Raw genomic sequence first — 21,522 nt, 5'->3', positions numbered from 1 at the left:
TTCATGTAGTTGAGAGAGTTCAGCATTTCGCAGGAGGTGCTCAGCAGTGTGGAGGATCTGGCCTTAGAGTAGATATACCTTACAAATATTTGTGTTCAATTTCACTAGATTATTCCTAGACCCTTCTGTCTCCTAGCCAGTTTTTAAATTAGGCTACTGATAAATTTTATCCAAAATTTCTGATAATCTACCAAGTGGCTATTTTAATAGTACAATTGTGAGGCACTGAGAAACTACAAGAGGGTTGCTAGATAGATAGACTTAGACATTTCTTCCAACTGTGGGCCTTACAAGTAGAGCCGCCAAGTGTCTTGTATCTGAAAGCTCAGTCACGTATTGTTGCAGCCCAGCTAGATCCCACATATCCAGTTGGGCTACAGAAATGGCCCTGTAGTTATCTCTCTCAGACAATGGAGGTTGCGATGGCACTGCTCTTCAGGTAGCTTGCAGGCCTTTCTACCTCCCAACTTGAGGTTCTCCAAGCTGGAGCCAAATGGGAAGGGGAATAAGCCTGGCGGAGGATGCAGCTAGTGGGACAGAAAGTATGTGGGATATCTGCCCCCCCCCCCATCCTACCAGACAGCACCTACCCCAGGACCAACCCATCTCACCACCCTTCAGACACCTCAGTGTACACTCACACCAACACTCTGCAAGAAGTTCGTTAAGGCTCCATGTCCTATCCCTACCATTGTTTGGAGCATGGAGTATAAGATAAGAGGGACTGTCTAGTACACATGAAAAACGTCAGACATGGAGTTACACAGAACTCTATACCTATTGTCAAGATGAGAACTGGATTACACTAGTTATCTGGACTTTCAAAAAGTCTTTGACTAAGTTCCTCATAAGAATCTATTAAGGAAACGAAGTGGTCATGGTATGAGAGACCGCATCCAGCTGTAGGCAGAAAACTGACCAAGAGACAAAAACAAAAGGAATAAATGGCCAGTTTTCAACATGGCAAAAAAATTAACAGTGGGATGCCCTAAGGTTGCATACTAGGACTCATGGTGTTTGATATATCAATGATCTGGAAGAATGGGAGTGAATAGTGAATAATACTTGAAGATAGCACTGTTATTTAGTTTACTTACACTGGAGTAGAGTAAGGAAGTCCAGGAAAAGCTAGCAAAGCTAGATTAAAGCATGCTGGCAGATTCAGAGTTGACAAGTGCAAAGTAGTAAGTATTGGAAGGAATAATTTGAATTAATAATACACATTACTGGTTTCAAGTAAACTGTAATTACTCAAGAAGGACCTGGGTGTCACTGTAGACAGCCCCCTGAAATGCTCAGTTCTCAGCAGTAGGCAAAGAAGTGCATGATGATAGATGTAAAAGGAATGGTTATAATATTCACAGTATTTTCTAATCCTGTTGTATGAATCTATGGTATACTCTCAATAGGAATACTACTTTCAAATGCTAGAGACATGAGAAGACTTCCCCCATGTGGAGAGATTGAGAAGATAGGTATTGTTCAGTGCAGAGTGAGGGTAGGAGTGTAGTATAGTGTAGAGAAAAATAAAATAATAAATGAAATAGGGGCTCTGGTTCCTGATGGGCACAGCATAAGAACCTGAATAGAATATTTATCTTTCTCATAATACAAGAGTCTTGGGACTTGAATGAAATGTAAAGACAACACATTTGAAACTGATTAAAGGGAATATTTATTTAAACAAATCATAACTAACCTGTAGAACTCATTGCCACCAGATATCATTGAGGCAAATAACTTATAGTTCCAAAAAAGATTAGACATTCTTATAACGTCAACTACAATTATATTAGATGTGTTAAAAATGCAAGAGTGAACTCATGCTGGACAGCAGAAGTCATACATTAACTGTCCATTATTGTTTCTTAAACCTTCTATAAATCATCTGGTCCTGGTCACTGTTAGAGACAGAATATTGGACTAGTTGAATCACTAGTATGATCCTGTGTGGCAGTTCCTGTGTTCTTACATATGGTTTCGGTCTTGACCTATAAAGCTGTAAATAGTTTGGGCTCTAACTTCTTGAGAAATTGTTTGCTCTCTATAAGGTGGTTGCAAGTAGTAGAGGCACTTATTTTAACATTGTCTGGGTTTTTAAAAAGGGGCATTCAGATCACAGAATTTCTCATGAAGGGTTTCCCTACTCTGCAGCTGATTCTTTGTAGGGGGGTCTTTTGGGAAGGACTGAATGGAGGAATATGAGTGGATGTTTAGGTATGAAGGGATCAATGTGGTGTTGAAAAGTATGTCTGTTCACAGCTTCCATCATGCACCAGCGGATAGTTACCTTATCAACCTGATATTTTTTTTCTTGGTGTAGACAAGACTTCTGGAATTTTGTCACATGGCTCATTGCTGAACAACACAAGACTCTTTATTGTAAGGGTAAGAATCTAACCCAGGTATTTTACGTGATCTGTCCAACTTTACCACTAGGCTACTGCTGAACATCTTTATCCATTTTGTTTGTTCACCTTGATGGTTCACACCTCATGCTTTTTTCCTCTTTAACCAGAAGCCTGGCATTTATGAACAACCCTATATAAAATAAGCAAGTGTGCATGTGTCTGATAGAGGGGGAAAGAAGTAGGAACAAATGTTAACTTTCAGGGCTCCAAGATGTGGTGGGAAATTGTGGAAGAAAACCAATAATTTGTAAAATGTTGGAAATTTGAGAAGTCCTCATTAACAGCAAACTACTGCATTCTGATGAATGATGTTTTATGGGATGGAACTTATTGATGATCAGTGGCTAGGAAAATAATAATACATTTTGGCCAGCAATCAGATATTTGGGCTAGTAAAATGTCACCATTACAGTGGACGTGTCAGTGACTCTGTCATCATTATCCTGGATCCTTCTTGGTTATACCAGAAAACAAAACTAACAAGTTGATGGTTTTGTTTTAAAAAACAGAGTAGGTAGAGGTTTAAACGTCTTAAACACACACACAAAGCCAAATTATTTAATAGAATTAAATTGAGAGCATTGACTTATTATAACAGAGTAATCTTATTACTTTTGCCCACATCCTCCCTCCTCCTATTGTTTTTCTAACTAGTTGCCTCAAGTCTCAATTTAGATTGCAAATTCTGGGGGAGGGGAGAGTGTAAGGATTACGTTTCTGTGGCCCTGTTCTGCAGTTGGATCTGCATGGGTGGACAATACTTATGTGTGAGGAGGGTCTCGCTGAAGTCAGACTGTACGTGGGCATAAAGATCTGCCTGCACAGATATAGTTGCAGGAGCCTGTTTATATACAGCACCTCACATAAAGGTCATGGTACCTTGATTGGGTTTTCTAGACACTACTGAAAAATAAATGATCTTCATGAGATTTTCGTCTGTGTATCTGTTTTTCATGAGGAATAACCAACTGTCCAGATGAAAGTTCAGTACTACTTAGATTATACTCTGTAAAGGCACACAAAGAACTGCTCAAATGGGTTAGCAGAAATGTGAACAGGTTCAGTACTATTTAGATTATACTCTGTAAAGGCACACAAAGAACTGCTCAAATTGGTTAGCAGAAGTATGAACAGGATAACATAGTGAAGTCCATTTTTAACAGACAATGTGTTTTAATTGCCTCACCCAGTTGTTTTTTAGAAATCCCACTGGAGACAGCCTGGTTAATCTGAAGCACTTTACAAGTTGCGATGAAGTGGGCTGTAGTCCACGGAAGTTTATGCTCATATAAATTTGTTAGTCTCTAAGGTGCCACAAATACTCGTGTTCTTTTTGCGGATACAGACTAACACGTCTGCTACTTTGAAACCTTTGAAAAGGTACTGTGTAATGTGAGGCGACTGTGCATTATACTTGGCTCTAAAAATGTTGAAACTGATGGGATACCAGAACATACATGAAATAATGCTTAGCATTGTACAAAGGTGAATTATGATGACATTGCTATGATGTAAGTACTATCACCATTTCACAGATGTTAGAGAAGTTATGACCTTCCCTAGGCCACAGAGGGAGTCCTTGTGAGTACTTGTGTTAGAAGTCAGTATTCCTGAATTACAGTTCTCTGCTCTGTCCACTAGACTATGCCATCTCTCACTATAGTAATCTTATAACTAAGTTTAAAAACTATGCTTATGTACAAGTTCAGCAAAACAGAATTCAGAATTCTACCAAGGATTGTCTGGAAGCTGTAGTCAGGTACAAACTGTTACAGTAGTTTTCATAATATTCAACACCTACACAAGAGCTTGGTGGTTCTGGCATAGTTTTGCACCATATGCATTTGTTGATCAAATTGCAATTGAAAACCTTTCTGGTCATGTTTTAACAGTGGTTGAGCATGATTTTTAAAGCCCAGTAGGGAGAGAGCCTCTGACGACTACTATGCAGGCAGAAACAAGGTAGGAAGAATTTTATTTTATGTATTCTGACAAATCTTGTAATCTGAGCTGGTGCTCAGTTAAAGTCTTGATGATAGCATAAATGAAGTTGTTCAGTTTTCCCTTTGCAAAAGGTATATCTTGCAAATGGCTTTTATGTGCTAAGGGCCTTGTCTGTGCAATGAGAAATGGTTGTATTTAACTTCGCAAGTATGGGGAATGTATTTGATTTGTTCTATCAAAATCGCTTACTGCAGCAGAATTCTAAGATGCAATGTGCTTGTGAAGAGAACTGGACCTCCAGATGGAACTAAAAAGAGAGAGTATCCTCCACTGTCACTCTTACCCCCATAGTGATGAAGGGTTGATTATAGTAAGCATATTTGGTGCCATGGAAACAGCCTGTACGCTGTATTTAAATTCATTTTTATATTTACCAGACTTTTTTTTTTTCTAACTTCTAGTAATAGATCCAAGCAGGGATCAGAAGTTTCTGTGTTAGAATGGGGTTGTGAAGTTCCTGCACAGCTGTGGGGTGTTATTCCCTCTCTCTGAGGCAAGAATATTGTATAAAATGATCTGCTCAGATAACTTTACAGTGCAAACTGACGTATTAAAGATTGTTGAGCAGCATTCTGGAAGAGCTCTGCACTACCTTGCAGCAGGCCTACACATTAATCACTCTGCCTTTTTCTTCTGAGGCCCACAGAGTTGGGGAAGGAAGTGTCTCATGTATAGGGCCTTACCAAATTCATGGTTCATTGTGGTCAATTTCACGATCATAGGATTTTAAAAATAGTAAATTTCATGATTTCGGCTATTTAAATCTGTAATTTCACAGTGCTGACCCAATAGATAGTTGTGGGGGGGGATGCAAGGTTATTGTAGGGGGCTCACAGTATTGCCACCCTTACTTCTGTGCTGCTGCTGGTTGCGGCACTGCCTTCAGAGCTGGGCAGTTAGAAGAGGCAGAGCCCAGCTCTGAAGGCAAAGCTGCTGTCAGCAGCAGTGCAGAACTAAGGATGGTGTGGTATGGTGTTGCCAACCTTACTTCTGTGCTGCTGCTTGCAGAATTGGACCCTCAGGCAGCAGCTGCAATTCTCTGCCTGCCCAGCTCTGAAGATAGCAGCACAGAAGGATGGGATGGGATGGTGTTGCCACCCTTACTTCTGCGCTGCTGCCAAAGCTGGGCACCCAGCCAACAGCCACCGCTCTCTGGCCAATCAGCTCTGAAGGCAGTGCAACAATACCGTGACCCCCCTAAAATAACTTCGTGATCCCCCTGGAACTCCCTTTTGGGGCAGAACGCTGGTCTCCCCTGTGACGTCTGTATAATATAGGATAAAAGCACAAAAAAAGACCAGATTTCACAGGGGAAGACCTGATTTCATGGTTTGTGATGCATTTTTCAGGGCCATGAATTTGGTAGGGCCCTACTCATGTAAACCTTTTGGGCAGCAGAGGAACAGTGTTGACAGATTGCACAGGTCTGGTCTGCACAGAAAGGAAAGTCACATAAACCTGAGTTCCAGCCATCTTCACTCGAAGTTGTTGTCCCATCTATGGCCGTCGGACTAGGGTTACCATACATACGGGGTTTCCTGGACATAGCCTCTTTTTTTGAGCCTGCTTTCTCTGTCCCAGCAGAGTTTTCAAAGAACATGAAATGTCGGGAGGAGGGGTGGAAGGGCAGAGTTTTCAGCAAACAAACTGCAGCTCAGAAAGATCCCCTATTGGTCCTCTTCCCATATGCTCCCTCCCCTGCATCCACAGATGTTTGTTCCATTCCCCTGCAAGACATAGCTGTCAGATCCTGCCCACCCAGGACACTCCTGGGGAAGGCATCCCTCAGGCGGGCACTGACTGATGACTGTCGCTGCGTCTTGGGCTTGTGCCAGCTACCCTGCCACCACGACAGGGAACAATACTGCTCCCAACTGCAATCAATATCCCCCTATATCCTCCTCCCCGCTACAGTTCCCCCAACTGTGCCCCTTTCCCCTGGACCTTTCCCCCCGTGTCCTCTTTTGGGGTACCTGAAGTAGGATAACCACAAGACAAAATTGTCTTTAATTATAGACTCTGTTTTTTGTCAAGTTGCATAAGTTACTTGACAGTTGTTCTTTTAACCTTTACTAAAAAATGGCTTTCCTCCTCTCAAATGAATTATAGGCCTAGAAATTAACTCTGGTTAATTAACTCTTCTTTCATAAGCCATCGCACAATGCCTCACACTGACAGTTAAATCAGTGCAAGCACTCCTGATGAGGATGTGCACTTCTGACACAAGGAACATAGTGTGGACATGTAAAGTGATTTAATTACTGCTGTGGCTATATGTTAACATAAATGAGATCAAAATAGTTTTGTAGTGTAGACATACCCTGAGTTATCTAGACAGCAGCTTTTTTTTCATAACACAACAGTGTAGCTGATGCCAGAAAAACCTCACTTCAGACAGCCTGGTTGGTTATAAACTCTGTGGAAAGCTGTAGAATGATGAGTGTACATGTAATTCTTTAGCATCCAATAAATTAAGACCTGAATGCTGGTGTCTTCTTTTATCAAGAGTGTATGCCTGTTGATCATGGCAGACTCCTCTACCAAGCAGATCTGAAAACTTTTGTATTAGAAAATCTAGTCATGTTTCTAGTTAGTTAACAACCAAGCCCGGCAGTCAGGTAGCTTCGGCAACGTTCCTGCGGGAGGTTCGCCGGTCACACGGATTCGGCAGTGATTCTGCGGGTGATCTGCTGGTCCCGTGCCTTTTGCATAGCTGCCACCAAATTGCTACCGAAGCTGTGGGATCAGCGGACCTCCTGCAGAAACGCCACCGAAGGCTTCCTGACTGCCGCCCTTGTGACGACCGTGCCACCTCAGCTTGCGGCCTCAGGCACATGCTTGCTGCGCTGGTGCCTGGAGCCGCCCCGGTTATAACTGGGATGTGACTGGAGTCTACTAAGATCTTCCCCGTGCACTCCCCGTTGTGGTCAATACCTTTACATGTTACAAATTAACATTAGCCATTTTTATTAATTACAATTGTTAAAATTGCCTGTATATTTCAATTATGAGCAAGATATGTGTGCCAATTTAGAGTTGTTTTTTTTTCCACCTCAATATTAGATTGTTTGCCTTCCTTCTCCCATCTTCTTCCTATTTCTAGAGCCTTCCAGTGCTTATGTCCTAAGAATGTGGGAGGGCAATACTTGAAGCTATAGAAATTAAAAAAATAAAAATCTATGGAGAGATGTGAGAGAGCACTGCCGAGAAGAAGCAAGCAGCAGTCAAAATGAATGCGTTCCCTTCAGGAATTCTGCCTCACCTTGTCCCAGATTACTCTGGTTTGGGAAGCAGAGGTTCAGGAATCATCCAGACCTTTTTTGTGTGTGTTTCTGTCTTCACACAAAAAAGGGTGTGCAGCTAATTGTGTGTTTTTCCCCAGAAGCCCAGTATTGGGTGCAACTTCCATTCATTAGACTCTATAAGGGTATTGTGTGGTGTGAGGCCAGTTTTAATTTTCAGCTTTGGTTCAGACATGCTGACCAGTCTGTGCCTTCAGGCTTTTTATGTGCTGTTCAGGTCAGATCAGTAACTTGCCACTGAAAAATTAGATGTACAATCTGCTCATCTGATCTGACCTGTGCTTAAAAATCCTGAGAGCATTTGCTTACTGGCATGTCTGACCCTGAGGCGTGAGCTGGACATTTGTGTTCACAGGAGCCTAATAATAAGCAGTATTGGGGTTAAACCTGAATATCCCCTTGTGTTTCTTCACTAACTCTCAAGCCTGAAGAGTTCATATGGCAAAAATAACCATATGGTATTCTCCCAGTATTAAAATTCTTGGCTGGTGGAAATACCAGGAGAATAACAGTGCTTGTGCTGCTCTGGCCCCGTTAAAGGCTCCCTGAGCATTAAAAATGTAAGTGAAAAATTTAAACATTATCATTAAAAATACTAAACCCTGCTCACACCAGAGGCTGGAAACGGCTGCTTGCCACAGTTGTTATAAATGTGTTGAATGGAAGTTGTGGCCTATTACTGTGCCCTTGAATTATCTGTGTGTATGCTTCCCCAACTACAATATGAGGTGTAACTGAGTAATATTAAAGAAGGAATTTAGTATAGCAATAAATGAAGCTGGAAAAACCCTCTTTCTTGTACAATTCAGTAGAATTTACCAAAGAAATTGAGGTTCGAAGCCAGTTCTCTTTCTTTCTCTCTCTCTGGGCAGGTCATCTGTCAGTGCTCCTGAGATTTTTAAGTGTAGTTCAGCTGCTTGTCTAGTGGGTAGTAAATTAACTATTTATCCTTTGCATACAACTGGATTTTTGGCGATTCTAAGCTACCAGAAAATGTTTTTTAGTCTTGAGGGAAGTAAGGAACATTTTAAAAACTTTGTTTTAAAAGGTTAAGATTGGTCTTGACTGTCATTTTATTTTGAAAGTTTGAAATGCAACGCAGTATTAAAAGCATAGAGCTAAATATGAAGAAAATATGAAACATTATGATAGAGTAACTCATTAAAAATGCTACAGAACCCCCTCTTCTGCTACTTACATCTCAAGTGTAATGTAGTAGGTATAATTAACTCTTGGTTTATTTTGTTACCGTATCTTTAGTTAAATATTAAACTCATTGGGGTAGGGTTTGTTTCTTTTACAATATATCTGTATAGCGCCCAGCACAGTGGGGCCTCTAGCTGCACAAATGATGTGCCTGCATGGAAGGAATGGGGAAGGATACTAATGAAACTCGTGTTTTCCAGTTTGCACAAAAAGATCAGTTTGTAAAAATGATGTCTGGTGCCCCTGTAGTGAACCTCTTTGGCGTACCTCATTTTAGTCCCTGGAGATAAGCTGAACATGTTTGTTCAGGCTTGGTTCCCAGAATGTGTGTGTGTGTCTCTAATCAGTGATGTGAGCTGTTCTGCAGTATAGCCTGACTCTGACAGCATTGTACTGAATCTCTTACCCAGCTATGATAAACTGCTGAATCCATGCCAGCAGTTTTCTCACGGAGCCATTTGGACAGAGTAAGAGAACAAGTTGAAACTGGTTAGAAACAATCAAACCAAGAAGATGGTAGTAATGAACTAGGTCATTAGTCTGAAACCTCTTCCTTTACCTTTAGCAAAGGCTTGAAAGTTTAGAAATGGCTGTTCTGTCAGTGGGTGATGTGCCATACATGCTTTTATTCTTGTGTTGGTGACACAGAACTGGCAGTGGAAGGTTAGTGGAGACAAGTAAACCATATTATCAGAAGAGGAAGTGGGAAACAGGACCTCTGCAAAGCCTGCTCAGCTTGGAAGCCTGAGAAGGAGCTGATCAAGGAGCCAGAGGAAAGTAGGAAGCCTGGGATTGGGAAGAATCTGGGGGCCTGGTAAATCAGATACATTCAAGTTAAGTGTCTCTAGCTCTCTTCCCTTCTTAACCTCTCTCTTTCCTTCCTCCCTGCTCCAGTTTTCCCAGGTGCCTATTCCTCTCCCCTCTCTTCCTGATCTGTCCCTTCCCAGGCTATTGAGCATCTTTCCTTCTCATTAAAAGAATAGGAGTACTTGTGGTCCTTAGAGACTAACAAATTTATTTGAGCATAAGCTTTCGTGGGCTACAGCTCACTTCATCAGATGCACAGAATGGAACGTATAGTAAGAAGATATATATACATACAGATAACACGAAAAAGTGGAAATAGCCATACCAACTGTAAGATGCTAATTAATTAAGATGAACTATTATCAGCAGAAAAATAATCATTCTTGCTTATCTCCTGTTCCCTCTTCTGGTTGGTCTGGCAATGCCCTCCCCTCCCCATACAAACTGGAAACAGACAGCTATAGGAACATCCCCATAGCTCTTCTCCCCAGCCCTCATCAATGACTCCCCTGGTCTTTCAGAAGGCAGGCAGAGTTGGTAGCAGATCCCCATAGCTACTGCTTAGCTATCAGCCCCTCAGTTGTTTGATGCACACAGAGATTATTCTGTTAAATCCACTGATTATCCTTCATGTGGGAACAAATGATACGGTTAGATTCTCGCTGGAACGTATCAAGGGAGACTATGGGGAAGACGCTTAAGGAAATCGAGGCTCAGGTGATCTTCAATGGGAGTCTACCTGTTTCTAGAGAAGGGCAACAAAGGTGTGACAAGCTTATGGTGATCAACAGATGGTTCAGGCGGTGGTGCTACAGGGAGGGCTTTGGGATGTATGGCCACTGGGAAGCATTCGTGGACAGAGGACTGTTCTCTTGGGATGGACTTCGCCTGAGTAAGAAGGGAAATAGACTTCTAGAATGGAGGCTGACACAACTGATTAAGAGAGCTTTAAACTAGGAATTGGGGGGAGATGGTTGAGGATGTCCAGGTAATCTCCACACCAGAATTTAACATTGAGAGGGAAGAAAACAAAGTAAGAAGGGATACAGCCGTAGGTAAGAGAATGAACATAAGGAGGAAGGGTAGTGTAGATGCTAGTCTCATAGGTGATACTGGTGGTAGAATGTCTATGCCTAACCGGGTAAAGAATGTTAGTGAAGCCAAACGGCAAAAATTAAGATGTTTGTACACTAATGCAAGGAGCCTAGGTAACAAAATGGAGGAACTAGAGCTACTGGTGCAGGAAGTGAAACCGGATATTATAGGGTTAACAGAAACATGATGGAATAGTAGTCATGACTGGAGTACAGGTATTGAAGGCTTTGTGCTGTTTAGGAAAGACAGAAATAAAGGCAAAGGTGGTGGAGTAGCATTGTATATCAGTGATGAGATTAACTGTAAAGAAATAAGAAGTGATGGAATGGATAAGACCGAGTCTGTCTGGGCAAAAATCACATTAGTAACTTTCTTTCCCAGAGTCTCTCCTGGGATTGTGCTTGGAGTGTGCTACAGACCGCCGGGATCCGATTTGGATATGGATAGAGACCTCTTTAATGTTTTTAATGAAGTAAACACTAATGGGAATTGTGTGATCATGGAAGACTTTAACTTCCCAGATATGCATGGAGGACTAGTGCTAGTAATAATAATAGGGCTCAGATTTTTCTGGATGCGATTGCTGATGGATTCCTTCACCAAGTAGTTGAAGAACCGACAAGAAGGGATGCCATTTTAGATTTGGTTTTGGTGAGTAGTGAGAACCTCATCAAAGAAATAGTTGTAGGGGACAACCTTGGTTCGAGTGATCATGAACTGATTCAGTTCAAACTAGATGGAAGGATAAACAAATAGATCTGGAACTAGGGTTTTTTATTTCAGAAGGGCTAACTTTAAAGAATTAAGGAAATTAGTTAGGGAAGTGGATTGGACTGAAGAACTTGTGGATCTAAAGGCGGAGGAGGCCTGGAATTACTTCAAGTCAAAGTTGCAGAAACTATCAGAAGCCTGTATCCCAAGAAAGGGGAAAAAATTCATAGGCAGGAGTTGTCGACCAAGCTGGATGAGCAAGCATCTAGAGAGGTGATTAGAAAAAGCAGAAAGCCTACAAGGAGTGGAAGATGGGAGGGATTAGCAAGGAAAGCTACCTTATTGAGGTCAGAACATGTAGGGATAAAGTGAGAAAGGCCAAAAGCCATGTAGAGTTGGACCTTGCAAAGGGAATTAAAACCAATAGTAAAAGGTTCTATAGCCATATAAATAAGAAGAAAACAAAGAAAGAAGAAGTGGACCGCTAAACACTGAGGATGGAATGGAGGTTAAGGATAATCTAGGCATGGCCCAATATCTAAACAAATACTTTGCCTCAGTCTTTAATGAGGCTAATGAGGAGCTTAGGGATAATGGTAGGATGACAAATGGAATGAGGATATGGAGGTAGATATTACCACATCCGAGGTAGAAGCCAAACTCGAACAGCTTAATGGGACTAAATCAGAGGCCCAGATAATCTTCATCCAAGAATATTAAAGGAACTGGCACATGAAATTGCAAGCCCATTAGCAAGAATTTTTAATGAATCAGTAAACTCAGGGTTGTACCGTATGACTGGAGAATTGCTAACATAGTTCCTATTTTAAGAAAGGGAAAAAAGTGATCCAGTAACTATAGGCCTGTTAGTTTGACATCTGTAGTATGCAAGGTCTTGGAAAAAAATTTGAAGGAGAAAGTAGTTAAGGACATTGAGGTCAATGGTAATTGGGACAAAATACAACATGGTTTTACAAAAGGTAGATCGTGCCAAACCAACCTGATCTCCTTCTTTGAGAAGGTAACAGATTTTTTAGACAAAGGAAACGCAGTGGATCTAATTTACCTCGATTTCAGTAAGGCATTTGATACGGTTCCACATGGGAATTATTAGTTAAATTGGAAAAGATGGGGATCAATATGAAAATTGAAAGGTGGATAAGGAACTGGTTAAAGGGAGACTACAACGGGTCATACTGAAAGGTGAACTGTCAGGCTGGAAGGAGGTTACTAGTGGAGTTCCTCAGGGATCAGTTTTGGGACCAATCTTATTTAATCTTTTTATTACTGACCTTGGCACAAAAAGTGGGATGTGCTAATAAAGTTTGCGCAGATGACACAAAGCTGGGAGGTATTGCTAACACAGAGAAGGACCGGGGATATCATACAGGAAGATCTGGATGACCTTGTAAACTGGAGTAATAGTAATAGGATGAAATTTAATAGTGAAAAGTGCAAGGTCATGCATTTAGGGATTAATAACAAGAATTTTGTTATAAATTGGGGGACACATCAGTTGGAAGTAACAGAGGAGGAGAAGGACCTCGGAGTATTGGTTGATCACAGGATGACTATGAGCCGCCAATGTGATATGGCTGTTAAAAAAGCTAATGCAGTTTTAGGATGCATCAGGCGAGGTATTTCCAGTAAAGATAAGGAGGTGTTAGTACCATTATATACAAGGCACTGGTGAGACCTCATCTGGAATACTGTGTGCAGTTCTGGTCTCCCATGTTTAAGAAGGATGAATTCAAACTGGAACAGGTACAGAGAAGGGCTACTAGGATGATCCGAGGATGGAAAACCTGTCTTATGAAAGGAGACTCAAAGAGCTTGGCTTGTTTAGCCTAACCAAAAGAAGGCTGAGGGGGATATGATTGCTCTTTATAAATATATCAGAGGGATAAATATTAGGGAGGGAGAGGAATTATTTAAGCTTAGTACCAATGTGGACACAAGAACAAATGGATATAAACTGGACACTAGGAAGTTTAGACTTGAAATTAGACGAAGGTTTCTAACCATTAGAGGAGTGACGTTCTGGAACAGCCTTCCAAGGGGAGTAGTGGGGGCAAAAGACAGACACATCTGGCTTCAAGACTAAGCTTGACGAGTTTATGGAGGGGATGGTATGATTGGATAGCCTAATTTTGGCAATTAACTTTGATTATTAGCAGGTACATATGCCCAGTGGTCTGTGATGGGATGTTAGGTGGGGTGGGATCTGAGTTACTACAGAGAATTCTTTCCTGGGTGCTGGCTGGTGAGTCTTGCCCACATGCTCGGGGTTTAACTGATCGCCATATTTGGGTTCGGGAAGGAATTTTCCTCCAGGGCAGATGGGCAGAGGCCCCTGGAGGTTTTTTGCCTTCCTCTGCAGCATGGGGCACGGGTCACTTGCTGGAGGATTCTCTGCACCTGGATGTCTTTAAACCATGATTTGAGGACTTCAGTAATTCAGACACAGGTTAGGCGTTTGTTACAAGAGTGGGTGGGTGAGATTCTGTGGCCTGCACTGTGCAGGAGGTCAGACTAGATGATCATAATGATCCCTTCTGCCTTACTCAGACTCATAGACTAAAGGTCAGAACTTTAGTTCAAACACTGGGATCTGTGTATCAGAAGAAACCTTAACTTCATGCCTTTACTCTTTCCCTCCTGCCTGTTGAGGTCTGGGAACTGATAGAAATGTTACAGGAAGCAGGTGAGAATGCAAGAACTGCGCCCCAAAAAATCTCTCTATATGAGGTAGATGTTTTGCCTGCATTTAAAAATTAAGGAAATGCATTTTTTTCAGTGAAAGATGCACTTTTCCTGTTTAGCTGCTAGAAATTTAGTTTTATGTTCTGCAACATGTCCTTTATGTGGGAGCTTGGGTGTGTTGCTTAATCTAAAAGAGAATTTTTAAAATATGTGAAAATGTGGTTAGGCTGTTTTTTAACCCCAGATGAATGTTTCCAATTGAGAGGCTCTTAGGCAACTACTTTTTTTTCCCACCCCCACCCCCCACCTGGGAGGCAGTAATTTTACCTATTTACCTTCTTCCTGTTTCCCCCTAGATGGTCCCACTTCCTGGTTGCTAGCACACTTGTTTTCTCTGGTGTTGTTCTGTCAGTTCACAAGCCCTAAGAGGCTACAGGGAAAGACGAATGGCATGAAGCTAATGTTTCTAGTAGCATATAGATCCCAGTGTCTAAGCTAGGATGTTAGGTTGGCTTTGGTAGAATAATCTCCATGTACACAAATATAGATGTTGATTCTGAGCTGACAGGCATATCTTCACTGTAGTGTTCACTCAAGGTATAACTCAGGGGTAGGCAACCTATGGCACGGGTGCCGAAGGCGGCATGTGAGCTGATTCTCAGTGGCACTTGCACCGCCCGGGTCCTGGCCACCCGTCCAGGGCCTCTGCATTTTAATTTAATTTTAAATGAAGCTTCTTAAACATTTTTAAAAACCTTATTTACTTTACATACAACAATAGTTTAGTTATATATTATAGACTTATAGAAAGAGACCTTCTAAAAACATTACAATGTATTACTGGCACGCGAAACCTTAAATTAGAGTGAATAAATGAAGACTCAGCACACCACTTCTGAAAGGTTGCCGACCCCTGGTATAGCTCAATTGTTGCCCCTAACCCAGCTCTCATGCACACACAAATATCTCTAGCTCACGTTAAATGGTGTTTTTAAACTCAACCTAGTTGGTCTGTCAGGGAGTGAAGTTTGAAGCTCAGGTGCCACTGACACTGGAGCTAATGATGGAGTGGGGATTCAGCTGCTCTGCTGCTGATCCAGGCACTCTGTGCAGCTCCAGTGTTTTATAGTATGACTTTTCTCACTGAAGCTAGGCTAACTTGCGAGGAGTTAACTCCAGTATCGGTAACTCAAACTAATGCTGCAGTGAAGACAAACCCTCACAGTATTATTATCACTGTTTCACAACTCTTCTGATGTTTACAAATAGAAGCCAAGTCACCTAGCTTACCTGCAGATGTTGACAAAGTGCTCACCTTGGAGTCAGAAGTCGTTTTTTAGCATGGAGGAGCCTTGGGAATTACATTTCTTACCGAACATGGATATTAAAAAATGTATATTGCCTTGCATTAACCATGAAGTTCCTAAAATCAGATCAAAGTATCCCTTCCTTCTTATTTGTCTGAATTCACCTCCTTCTCTCTAAATGGTATTCTGGTAAGGGAAAAGGGAACTGTCTGTGCTGTGTTTTTACCCTAGGATTCTAGCTAGGTCTGTCTTCACCTCTGCTTAAGAAGGACTGTCTGTTGTCTATTCTCCTCTTCCCATATACGGGACAGAGTTAGCTGGTTCTGAGAAATCTCCTGCTCTGCCCCTTCTCTCCTCAGAGAGCAGAGCTTTGCTGCTAGGGTAGAGATCCTGGGTCCTCATCCTCCTAAAGAGGATGCAGATAAGGGACTTCCAAATGGGATATCACTTCTCCTGTCAGGTTCAATTTTGCTCTACTAAGACCTAGGAAGTAGAGGGAAATTCTCCAACTGGCATTGGCTTATACTGTTGTTCCCACTTCGTATTTCCCTATCTGGAGATTCCTCACTTTCTCAGCTAAATTGGAGGGGATTTCTTGGAGAATAGCACTTGTCCATTCCAGGCAGAGGGCCTGGAGCTCTCCTGCTTTCAGAAGTTTGGGAATAGCACTCTTTTCAATCCCTGGTTAGTATGAAGAGAGAAGGAGTCACCTATCCCACTTTAGCACTGGTTTGCTCTGCATGTGTGAAGAATAGCATCTGGCCTTAAATACATATTCTGAGCCTCAACTGTACTGAACTTTGAACAGATTAAGTAGCAGCTGTGTTTAAGTATGGTTTCAACTAAATCAGTTTCTACACTCTGGTCATCAAGTGTAGATAGGGCCAAGCCATCTAAGAAGCATGTTTAAAGATGTTCTGACTTAACCATGTAAGAACTGGTTTAGCTGGAAATATGTTCAAATGTGGTTCTGAAGTCCTTTTCTAACTGAAGGTATTAGGAGTCATATTTGGTAATTTTATATGGCTGTATAAGGTACTGAGTACTAATCACTGCAGTTTGCCCTTTAATGGAAATAAACGCCAGAAAAATAGAAGGCACCTGGGCATTGATTTACCCTTAGGTCATTTTTACTGCCATGTTTCAAACATTAGACCTTATTTTTCTTAGGCATATTCTGTAGAAGGTATCAATAAAGGACTCAATATTTACAAAAATGCCTCCCCAGACAATATTTTTCCATGCTTCATTGAGCAAAGAAAAACCTTTATTGGTTTTTAGCAATCAAAGAGCAATTTCAAGTTTTCCATGGCTGCTACTAAATAGATCTGTACTAGTTTTCTAAATGCAATATTCTGTCTAATTTGAAGCAGATTTTTAGGCTTCATTGTTTGTGTCCTTCCTAACCACTTTACAGTAACTCCTCACTTAGTCGTCCTGGTTAACATTGTTTCGTTGTTATGTTGCTGATCAATTAGAGAACATGCTAGTTTAAAGTTGTGCAATGCTCCCTTATAATGTTGTTTGGCAGCCACCTGCTTTGTCCACTGCTTTCAGGAAGAGAAGCTCATTGCAGTTAGCTGGTGGGGGCTCGGAACCAGGGTGGACTCGCAGCCCCCCTTCAGCTCCCGGCTCCCCTAAATTCCCTATGCAGCATCTGTCCAGCAGGCTATCAGTTGCCGGCAGTTCAGCTGTCCCTCCCCCGACTGCCATGTACTGCTCCTGTCCTCTGCCTTGGAGCTGCTCCTGGGAGTCTCCTACTTGCTGTGCAGGGGGGGAGGAGAAGAGGGGAGCTAATGTCAGGGTGTCCCCCTCCCCCCTGCTCCTGCCCCCAACTTACGCCATGTCTATAGAGCGGGGGAGGCGGGGGACAGATGACAGGGGTCAGGATGGAGGGAGCTTGCCGGCAGCAGCTGCTGTCTTAACTTGCTGAAAAAGGCAATGTACTTGGAGCAAAATCAGAGTACTTAAAGGGGCAATGGGCATCTCTCTCTCTCTCTCTCTCACACACACACACACACCTCTGTCTACCATATCCCCCCTCCCTCCATTCCTGCTCCCTTGTAGAGTATGATGCTACATTAACAACAGTGTGTTAACCCTTGAGTGCTCAGCCAAGTTCTAGTTCATCATTTAGCACTAAGGTGCATTCCTTGGGAAATATCCTACCCTCTTCCACCCTCTGACTTCGCCACCGCAGCCAAGCTTCACAGTCATCATTACTGTGTACAGTATTAAATTGTTTGTTAAAAACTTAGTGTGTATGTGTGTATGCCCTTGTGTACACTACCTGATTAATTCGAATTTGTTTAAAACGATTTTATGAAACCGATTTTATAAAATCGATTTAGTGCGTCCACACTAGGATCCTTAAATCGATTGTGTGCGTCCATGGTCCAAGGCTAGCGTCGATTCACTGATCGCGTCTAATGCTGAGCCATGAACTGCAATATTCAGGAGAGGGTGAAGGAGAGGGAGGCAGCTACGACAGCGCACTGACGAGAGCGATGACGACAATGGAGACTGAATTCTCCTAACCGCGGGACCCAGCATTTTGGAGCTACTGCTGGTATGGGGCAGTTGTACCATTGAACGCCGATTTTGGGCACGGGAAACAAGCACAGACTGGTGGACCGCATAGTTTTGCAGGTGTGGGACGATCCCAGTGGCTGCAAAACTTTCGCATGCGTAAGACTTTCTTGAACTTTGTGACTTGCTTTCCCCTGCCTGAACGCGCATAACGATGAGAAACCCTCACAGTGGAGAGCGAGTGGCAATAGCCCTCTGGAAGCTTGCAACTCCAGACAGCTACCGGTATTGGGAATCAATGGAGTGGGAAATCTACTGTGGGGCTGCTGTGATGCAAGAGTAGCCAAAGCAATCGTTAAGCTGCTGCTGCTACGAAAGTTTGTGACTCTGGAAACGTGTGATGGATGGATGGCTTGCAATGGGATTCCGTAACTGTGGAGGGCCATAGATGGAACCCATATCCCTATCTTGGCCCCAGAGCAGGGCACCCAGTACGTGAACCGTAAGGGTACTTTTCCATGTGCTGCAAGCACTGGTGGATCACAAGGACGTTTCCACAGCATCCACGTGGGATGGGCCAGGAAGGCATGCGCTCGCGCTTTCGAACAACTCTCTTAAACGGGCTGCAGCAGGGAATTACTTCCCAGACCAAAAATAACAGTTGGCAATGTTGAGATGCCTGTCGTTATCTGGGTGACCCAGCCTACCCCTTGATGCCATGCTCATGAAGCCAACACAGGCAGCTGGACAGTGGTCAGGAGCTGTTTAATACAGGCTGAGCAGTGCAGGATGGCGGTAGAGTGCATTGCCTTTAAGGGCGCGATCATACTTAACGCTCAGACACAGCCAAAAGAATGTCCTCCCATTGCTATTGCTGCTTGCTGTGTGCTCCACATCTCTGTGAGAGTAAGGGAGACCTTTATGGCGGGGTGGGAGGCTGAGAGCTCACCTGGCCGCTGATATGAGCACCCAGACACCAGGGCGATTAGAAGAGCACACCAGGAGCGGTGCGCATCAGAGAACCTTGAAAGTGTCTCGCGGGCAGGGTACGGTGTAACTGCTGTGTTTGTTTCCCCTTGAGAACATCCCGCCTCTATTGACTCCCTCTAAGCCAACCACCCCTTTAGTACAGCTTGCTGAAGAAATAAGTCAGTATATTTAAAAATCATTATTCTGTATTAAAGTCATTTGGTATTGCTTAAAAATCATGAATTCTTTTTAAGTCATTCCTGTAAGAAACCCACCCTCCCCCCTTTGGATGTATTCTTGATTTAAAAAGTATTATGAAAAAAGAGGCACAGAATTATCTAGGTATCCCTCATGGTGTGTTTGGGGAGGAGTATCGGAAGAAAGAAAAGCCCATTAGCACATTCGCTTAATGTCAGCCTTTGGTTGGCTGTCCAGGGGATGGAGTGGGCTGGTGCAGAAAATCCGTCCCCACGCATTCTAACACGTCTGGGTGAGGGAGATATGGAATGTGGGAGCTTTGAGGTGGTTAAGCATAGCTGCAGTGCCACTCTGTAACCCCGCTGCTGTCCCTGAACATCCACCATGCGCCGAGGATCTCAGTTTGATCACGCAGCAGCTCCAGCGTTGCATCACGCATCGCTGATCTCCTGCTCTACACCCGATCTGTCCTGCCTGTCTTCCTGTCGCCACCTCTCTTCTCTCTGCCGCCATCTCTCATCTTGAGCGTCTCCTCTATCCTCCCAGTCACTGGCATCTTTCCTGTATTTGCTATCACTCCTTCCATCATTCTGATGAGTCTGTCACTGTGGCTTACTTCCATGATTTCTGAAACATTTCATCTCGAGTCTCTTTCCCTCCGCCTTTTCTAGCCTTCCTGATGGGGTAGGAGTACAGAAAAGTGCGCAGGCTGCATGGGAGGGAAGACAGGGAGAGAAGTATATAAAAGATACATTTACAGAACAATGATGTACTCTTTCACAGTGAATAAACTATGCACCTTACATAGCACATGTGATTCACTACAAGGTCGATTTTGCATCTTTTAATACTGAGTGCCTGTGTCCCTGTGAGCACACTGCAGACGCAGACCCGGTCCGGAATCATAATTCAGCTTCCTATGCGGCCATGGTAAGGCTTTATGTTTGACTTCTCCAGGGTTTATATCCACAGTGACCTATGATGCCTTGTTCCTTTTCAGAGGACCAGGAAACCCCAACCCCCAGTCTTTTCCACTCCTCCCCAGCGCATGGCTCTACCCGTAGCAAGTTGTTATTCATCTTCTCTTCCTCCCCCCCCAACCCAAAGCGTGGCTGGTAGCTGGGAAGATTCCCTGCTCGCCAGAGAAGCCCAGCGCCAGCCTTCCCCCCCCCCAAAGCGTGGCTAGTAGCTGGGCAAGATCCCTGCTCGCGCAGAAGCCCAGCGCCAGCCTTCCTCCCCCCCACCAAAAGCGTGGCTTTGAGGATACTTACAAAATGTACACTCACCAGAGGTTCCTTCCATGGCTTCGCTGTCTGGGATAGTGGCTTGGGTGGCTGGGATTTTAATTCTGTGCTCTCAAAAAGCTCCTGGCTGCTGTGGGAATTGAGACTGTGTGCTATCAGCAATCTCTTCCTCCTCTTAGTCTTCGTCATCTTCTCCCGCAGCAGAATTCCTCAGCCATGGTTGATATACAACCCTGACCTCTGAATCCACGGCCAGGGTGGGGTACTTGTTGCGCAGGCACCCAAAATGCATGCAGCTCAGCATAGAAGCGGCATGTTTCGGACCTGCTCCAGACTTTCCGTTTGCCTCCTGGGTTTTCTGGTAGCCGCTCAAGCTCTTTTTCACTTAGTTCTGCACTGCACTGAGTCCCTCGGTGTCCTTTTGCAGTCATAGACTTTGAAATTCTTTCAAATATTTTCGTCATTTCGTCTTGACAAACGGAGTTCTGTAACACTGAAATCCCACCCCAGATAGCGATCAGATCCAGTACCTCTGTGTGTCCATGCTGGAGCTCTTTTTCTTTCTCAGGAGACTGCATTTTTACCTGTGCTGTTGAGCCCTGCGTGGTAATACGTGCTGAATCAGAGCTCCACAACTGGCCACACAGGAAATAGAATTCAAAAGTCCACGTTTTCCGTTACACTGGCAGTGCACGGAGTTTCTGACTGCTGACGCAAGTGGTCAGTGGTGGCTCTACTGTGGGGATACCTCCCGAGGCAGTAACTTCGATTCCGTCCACACTACCTAAATTCCTGATGTAGTAAAATCGATTTTAGGGTAACCCCTGTGTTTTGATGGAGTACAAAAATCAGATTTAAAGAGCTTTAATCGATTAACAGGGTGGTGTAGTGTGGACGGGTGCAGCGTAAATCGATTTAAAGGCTGTTATCGATTTAACTGCGTAGTGTAGACCGGGCCTATGTGATATATACTCTTTGTCTGGTGAAAAAAAATTCCCTAACTGGAACCTAACTCCCCCCCCCCCGCCCCCCCCCA

The 21,522-nt window shown here is 43.3% G+C and overlaps 1 protein-coding gene across 23 annotated transcripts in view; it reads left to right on the top strand.

The window, feature by feature from the left end:
* Positions 1–21,522, top strand: part of ADD1 (adducin 1) — a 127,914-nt gene that overhangs the window by 19,785 nt on the left and 86,607 nt on the right. For 2 of the 23 annotated variants that reach the window (XM_032781030.2, XM_032781031.2), the window contains exon 2: positions 4,304–4,373. The exons of the other annotated variants lie outside the window; for them this stretch is intronic. The gene's annotated coding sequence lies outside the window, so the exon portion shown is untranslated. The remainder of the gene's footprint in view (positions 1–4,303; positions 4,374–21,522) is intronic. 23 annotated transcript variants of the gene reach the window in all.

This window comes from Chelonoidis abingdonii, chromosome 5, assembly GCF_003597395.2.
Source record: "Chelonoidis abingdonii isolate Lonesome George chromosome 5, CheloAbing_2.0, whole genome shotgun sequence".
Classification (NCBI taxonomy): domain Eukaryota; kingdom Metazoa; phylum Chordata; order Testudines; family Testudinidae; genus Chelonoidis; species Chelonoidis abingdonii.
The sequence above is the reverse complement of the archived record's forward strand: the minus strand, read 5'-3'. Positions and strand labels throughout refer to the sequence as shown.